Here is a 7,988-nt window from a genome sequence, read left to right on the forward strand (position 1 = left end):
ACTGGTGCAAAATGCAGCCGCGCAGGTGCTTATGGGAGTATCTCAATACTCCCATGTTATACCACTGCTGTGTGAGCTGTGTTGGCTTCCGGTTGCCCTCCAGGTGTGTTTCAAGGTGCTGATAATCACCTTTAAAGCCCTACATGGTTTAGGCCCGGGGTACTTGCGAGACCACCTGCTGCCAATGTCAACCTCCCATCGCCCGGTTTGCTCCCACAGAGTTGGCCTCCTCAGGGTGCCATCGGCCAGGTAATGCCGGCTGGTGACCCCCAGGGGGAGAGCCTTCTCTGTGGGCACACCGACCCTCTGGAACTAACTGCCCCTGGAGCTGCGGATGGCCCCTGACCTTCAGTCCTTCCGCTGTGACCTAAAGACCTGGTTATTCCAACAAGCGGGCCTGGACTGATCACGGTTTTTAAATTTGGTTTTTATCAGTTTAAATTGTTCTTATTTCTTATATTGTTTAATCGTCTTTTAATTTTTGTATTTATATCTTTTAACTTTTTATTGTTGTGAGCCACCCTGAGTCCTCAGGGAGAAGGGCAGCATATAAATTTAATAAACCTTAAACCTTAAACTTCATCTTCTAAATTGTCTCCTGAAGAAAATCGGTGGGGACTTGGCAATCCTACAGTAATAAGTTTTGAGTCAATATATGTGAAAGTTGTGTAGTGAGAACCACATACAAGTATTTTTGATTGAGTTAGAACTAAGTTCTAAAAAAATGTCATACTTCTTATCTGTACATACATTTCTTCTTGATCTTGCTTTACATATGTACAGAGCAAAGTCTGTACGTATAGTCCTTTTTTCAATGTTGTATTTTGGATAGGATTAAATTAACCAGCTTGCTCCATTCTTTGACCAATTTTCCTTGGAAATCAGAAAATCAGTTGCTACTCAGAATGAAATGGGTGCTATATAATAAATAAATAAATAAATAAATAAATAAATAAATAAATAAATAAATAAATAAATAAATAAATAAATAAAGTGGTAGAAAGCATAATGTCTCTATTCCTTAAAATTAGTAATGAAAATTAACATTTCCATCAAAATAGAAATGCAGAAAGATATAATAAAATTCATTCATGTTAGGATAGGTTGCTAACTTCCCTAACTTAATTTTTGTTTGTATCACTTGTAAAAAAGTCTGCATTTTGGTGCCTTTTAATATACCATTTCTAAATGTAAGTATTTGTCAAGATACAATATTTAAATAAATGGAAAATATCAATTTAGTTCTGATACGGATTCATATGTAGGATATATGGCTAATTTATGGTAGACTCTTCCAGGTAGAGGCACAGATTTTCATTTAATAAATTTATTTATTTAATTTTATTTATTTATTTATTTTATTTAATTTGTATATGTTTGATAGCACACTGTAATTCTTTAATTTTATTCACTGTTTACTTTCTAGAAACTTTTGTATATATGTAATGAAAATGCAATAGTCTTGCAGTTCTCAAGAATTAACTAATCCTTCTGTAGCATCTGATTTTGGTTTGAAACACCTGGTATACAGGAAATCAACTGGTGAAAATATCTTTGTGCATAAGTCAGAAAATTCCATGCAGTTCTCCACACTTCTGAAAGCAGTAGGACTTCTCTACTTTATCTGATATGACAGGGGTCCTCAACCCCTGGTCCTTGGACTGGTACTGGTCCACAGCATGCCAGAAACTGGTCCACACAAACCAGTGAAGCCCCATCTTCAGCATGCAAACCTATATCTCCTCTGGTCTGTGGAAAAACCTCTCTCCATGGAACCGGTCCCTGGTGCCAAAAAGATTGGGGACCTCAGTGATATGACAATCTGCAAACATGCTTTTTTAAAAAAAATAAAAATAAATGTTCTAATTGTGCAGAATTGCTCATTAATCAGGTTTTTTAAAATCCTAATATTGAAGTATATATGCAATAGAACAAAAATAAAAATTGTTCGAGTTAATATTAATTACAAAGAACTATTTCTTTCTAGATTTTCTATACTTCCTAATAAACAAAATCCTACCAGTCTACCCCCTTCCAGATCAGCTGATTTAGAATAGAATAGAGCTGGAAGGGACCTTGAAGTCTTCTAGTCCAGCCCCCTGCTCAAGCAGGAGAACCTATACCGTCTTAGACAGGTCTTAAAAACCTCCAGTGATGAAGCACCCACAATTTCTGAAGGCAAGCTGTTCCACTGGTTGATTGTCCTCACTGTCAGGAAGTTTCTCCTTAATTCCAGGTTGTTTCTCTTTTTGATCAGTTTCCAACCATTGTTTCTCGTTCTTCCCTCTGGTACTTTGGTGAACAACCTGGTCCCCTCTGCCTTGTGGCAGTCCCTTAGATACTGGAACACTGTTATCATGTCTCCCCTATTTCTTCTTTTCTTTGGATTAAGGTAAAGGTAAAGGTTCCCCCGCACATGCATGCTAGTCGTTTCCAACTCTAGGGGCCGGTGCTCATCTCCGTTTCAAAGCCGAAGCACCTGCACTTGTCCGAGGACATCTCCGTGGACATGTGGCCGGCATGACTAGATGCCAAAGGCACACGGAACGCTGTTACCTTCCCACCGTAGTGGTCCCTATTTTTCTACTTGCATTTTTACGTGCTTTTCAACTGCTAGGTTGGCAGAAGCTGGGATGAGTAACAGGCGCTCACTCTGTTACGTGGCACTTGGGATTTGACCCGCCAAATTGCCAACCATCTTTAGTCTCCAGGCCTTTGATCATCTTAGTTGCTCTTCTCTGAATTTTTTCCCAAATTCTCAACATTTTTTTTGTGATATGGTGATCAAAATTGGCTGCAGTATTCCAGGTGTGGTCTTACTAGGGTTTTATAAAGCGGTTCTAATACCTCATGTGATCTTGATTCTATGCCTCTGTTACAACACAGGATTGCATTAGCTTTTTTGTTTGCTGCTGCACACTGCTGGCTCATAGTCAAGTGATCATCCACTAAGATTCCAAGGTCCCTCTCACAGTTACTGTTTTTAAGCCAGGTCTAGCCCAATCCGTATTGGTAAATGTAAGATTTTGCTTTTATCCACACTGAAACCCATTTTGTTGGATAGGGCCCATTGTTCAAGTTTGTCAAGATCTTTTTGGATCCTGAGTTTGTCTTCTGGGGTGTTGGATACTCCTATCAGTTTGGTGTCATCTACAAATCTGATGAGGTCCCATTCAATTCCCTCATTGAAGTCATTGATGAAGATATTGAAGAATACTGGGCCTAAGATGGAACCTTGTGGTACCCCACTGCTTACTTCTCTCCATGTGGATGCAGTGCCATTGAGGACTACTTGTTGAATATGGTTTGTTAGCTAGCTACAGATCCATCTGGTGATGTTGTCTATTCCACCTTTTCCTAGCTTACCAAGCAGTAGGTTATGGTCTACCTTGTCAAATGCCTTACCTTAAATCTAAGTATACTACGTCCGTAGCATTTCACTGATCTACTAGTTTACTCACTTTATCAAAGAATGAAATAAGATTGGTTTGGCATCATCTGTTTTTAACAAACCTGTGCTGGCTACTAGTTATGACTTTGTTTGCTTCTAGTTGTTCGCAGATCTTTTTTGATTATCTTTTCTAGGACCTTCCAAGGTGTTGATGTTAAATTGATTGGTCTGTAGTTTCCTGGGTCTGTTTCTCCCTCCCCTTTCTTGAAGATGGGGATCACATCAGCCCTTTTCCAATCCTCAGGTACTTCCCCGGTACTCCATGAAAGATATGGTGCAATGGTTCTGAGATAACATCTGCCAGCTCCTTCAGAAGTCTGGGATATAATCTGTCAGGTACCGGTGATTTATATTCATCAAGGTTGGATAGGTGTTCCATTACCATTTTCTTGCTTATTTTAATTTTTGATTCTAGTATGTCTTTTGCAGTGGTTTTTTTTTGGGTGTGTTGGGCTATAGTTTCTTTTTGTGTGAAGACTGATGCAAAATATGAGTTAAGCAGCTTTGCTTTCTCTGTGTTGCCTGAATTTTCCTTGCCATCTTCTCTCTTTAGTGGGCCTACAGTTTCCTTGATTTTTTTCTTGTTGTTAATACATTGGGAGAAATTTTTTTATTGTCCTTGATTTCTGTTTCAAGTCTTTGTTCATTCTGAGCCTTCGTTCTGAGTCTTTGCTTTCCTGACTTCATCTTTGCATGTTCTGGCTGTCTGCTGAAATTGGCTTTAGTTATGTGCCCCTCTTTCCATTTTTTGTATTTGTTCTTTTTTGTCTTTTAGTTTGTTAGAAAGATCTTTGTGCAGCCATGCTGGTTTCTTCTTGTATTTCTTGTATTTCTTTCTTAGTGATATTGTGCTGGTCTGGACTTTTGTGATTACATTTGGGGTGACAAAGTTGTCAGCTAGGTTGGTTAGGAATCTGTTTGATCTCCTGCTCACTGCAGAGTTTGTCTCCCAATTGATATCTGGATAGTTAAAGTCTCCCATTACATTGGTATGCTTCCTACATACATTTGTTAGCTGGTTGGCAAAGAGTTAATCTATTTCTTCTGATTGGTTGGGTGGCCTGTAATATGCACCTATGGCAATGTCACTTTTTCCCCCTTTTATATTGATCCATATAGATTCTGGAGAGATTTTATCTTTTATTATGTGCATTTCTGCAGATATGTAATGTGCTCTTATGTATAGGGCAACTCTCCCTCCTCTTTTTGTAGACCTGTTTCTTTTGAACACTTTGTATCCATCCATCCATCAATCACTCCATTCCATTCATGGGTTTCATCCCACCAGGTTTCTGTAATGCCAACTATGTCATACCCTCCCTCATGTACAATTGCTTCTAGTTTCTCTGTTTGTTTCCCAAGCTTTGAGTGTTTGTATATAAGCATTTATGGCTTTTATGCCTGTCCATGGGAGTGTTTCCTGTATCTCCTGATTGTTGTTTTGAGTTTTTCTTTTTTTCATCACTGCCTACCTCATTGTTTGATTTGTTTTCTTGGGATTTGTGATTGGTTTTGGGTTCTAGAGATTCTAGAGATTGGTCACCCTCCCCCCCTTAGTTTTAGTTTAAAGCCCTTCTGATGAGTTGGGCCAGTCTTTTTCCAAATACATTTTTGCCTGTTTTCGTGAGCTGTAGCCCATCCATTGCCAAGAGCCCTTTGTGTAGGAAATGCAGTCCATGAGCCAGGAAACCAAAGTTTTCTTGGTGACACCAACTCTTTAGCCAATGGTTTATTTCTAGAATTCTTGTTTCCCTCAATGGGTGTTGGCCTTTCATTGGGAGTAGTGATGAGAACACTACTTGTGCTCCTAGCTTGTTGACTTTATTGCCTAGTTGTTTGTAATCCCTCACTATTGTATGCAGGTTGTTTGTTGTGTCATTCATCCCAATGTGGAGGATGAAATCTTTACATTTTTTAAAAAGACCAGGTGTTAGAAAAACCCTTCACTTTCATACCAACATAAAACAACCACAATAAAAATGATGAATCATCTAGTCTCCACCCCATTCTATAATGTAGATAGTAAATGAAGCTTGAAAATGGAGAATTGTAGTTTGAAGGAAATCTGTAGTCAACATTTGCTTGAGCTTGAATATGGATCTACACAGGATCCATCACCTTAATAAAAAGGTTTTAAATTGTCTAAGAACTGGTATTTTTTTTTCAAGAACTCAGACAGAAGGGCTAGAACTGTGTGCATGGCCACATTTTTACTCAGGTTCAGTGTTATCAGCCTGTTGTCTAACCCATGTTGTTGAAGCTATAACAATTCATGACTTAATTGTACCTGCTCAGCTTTTGACAAGTATAGAAGATCAGTGTCCATACACATGTGGATACATTGTCAGACAATTTGCAGCCTTAAGTAAAAAAAATCAAGATGGATTCTCTCCTATTTACTTTGCAAATTAGGGAACAGCTGAACTTTCCCCAAAGATTCTTACCTAATAGGATTGCAAGTTCTAGATACTAAGACATTTTCCAAATATAATTACATAATTTTAACAATTATCAAAGTTATTTTAGATTCATAATGTGGATAGAGAACCATGAAATAGTGTTTTTTAAGTATGGCATCTTACAATTATGTCATATGCACAACTGAGTAGAGACAATATTTTACTAATTATGATTCATTAACAGATCCAGTTAATAACATACATTTTATTCTTGAAAAGCATACTACAATACTTGTTTCTGAACACTAAAATGGGAATGGGAAAATGTCATCATCTGAATTCTAAATCCAAAATTTATCTGAAAGTTATTTTTGATGGTATGCTAATAACAATTCTACTTGAAAAAAATCTAGGACTTTTCTAAACAAGTTTTCACTTATGCATTACTAGAGTTTTTCTCACACAAACCCTTGTTGACTTTTTCTCCTCTTTCTTTTCTGTTTTGTCAAGTTTAATTTTAGTGGTGTCATGTTTCCTTACAGTAAAATAAATAAGATGTATATCAGTGAAAATGAGTCATTCTGATATGGAAACTGAAAACATCCCAATGGCTTTTTGATGGCTCCTTCATTTAATATTTACCTGCAGGCATATGTGAATTTCTTCCATTGAAATGATATCTAGATACAATTTGTGGAATGACACTAATGTGGGCATTGCATCTTAAACTGACAAAATCCAGATATTCTCTTAACTTTACTCTAAGGAATTTTAAATTGACTCTGTTAAAGCCAAGGTTATTTGCCTTGGGGATGCCTAATGGAAGGAGCATTATAGCACTGTCCACAAATAGGTATCTTGAGAGATCCAAAGCCATGGTGCTTCATTGACAGTTAATAGTTTGCACTATTGCTGTAGCACAGTGATCTGCGATGTCAAGGGTCATACCTTTCCCTTAATATTTAAATAAAAATACTTGACTAGAGCAAAAAACAGCTTATTGCCAGTTATAGCTTCTGCTCAATTTCCAAGAACCTTTACAAAGTCATGCTAATTCCTGGCCTCTTTAGAATGCACAATAACCTTTCATAAACCTATCTTTTCCAATGTCCTTGGAAATGACAGTTATAAAACTACAAATGATTTTTAATGCAAAAAAAGAGAATGGCAGACTTAAAGATTATATCTCTATGTAACTAAGCAAGGTTCAAAATACATTAATGAGAAGCTGATAAAACAATTTATGACTGTCTTAAAGATGTTTAAGAGCTACTGTTGTGAAGAGAAGGGAGAAGCTTTTAACTGTTCTTATAAAATTAGGAAGCAACCTTAGGATCCTGCAGCAGAATCCTGCTAAACGGTTATACACAAGTAGAAAGCTATCTCTTCTCAAGATCCAAGAATTTAAAATGGACTATCTCTTCAGGTTTGTTTTGTTCCTGTAAATACTGAAACTGATATTCATGCATATGCTTCCCAGCATCTACCATTTTCAAATTGAAAAATGCCTTTTGGGGCATACTGTTACCACATATATATGGTTTTGGATGCAACAAGGAAAAGTTAATTACTTGCAAATACAGTAATTGATAAATTCCACTGATTCCAAAGCAGTCCAAATAATTGATGTCATTTGATGTACACTTATATAATTCTATAATTTATGATATTGTCATTTGCATAATTGACAAAAATGTAATTAGATCAGTTATATAACAGTACAAATTACTTTGTACAAATGAAATTAAATCTGTCAAATACATGAATTCAGATTTAGAGAACATTTCATTTTATTAGATACCTCTTTCCTCAAATTGAGGTTCTAATGTGTATACATGTTTGTCCAAATTTTTGAGTTGCAACACTTATTTGTGGATGTGGTCCAGCCTTTTGTTATTCTTTGACTGTCATTTGAATACAATTGGGATTGGAATGCCTTCAGTGAAAACTGAGTTTGCTGCAATGATCTACCAAGGTAGAAGTGGTCTGCTTCAAGTGCAGGCATCAGACTTACATTGTCTGTAAGTCTAACTAATTAAAAGTGACCTTTAGAGGGCCTTTGAATGACCTGGGGACAAAACCTCTTACCTATCAAATGATGCTGAAGATGCTATCCAGAAGATTAGTAGTGAGTGTGG

Source organism: Vipera ursinii (genome assembly GCF_947247035.1).
Source record: "Vipera ursinii genome assembly, chromosome: 6".
Classification (NCBI taxonomy): domain Eukaryota; kingdom Metazoa; phylum Chordata; class Lepidosauria; order Squamata; family Viperidae; genus Vipera; species Vipera ursinii.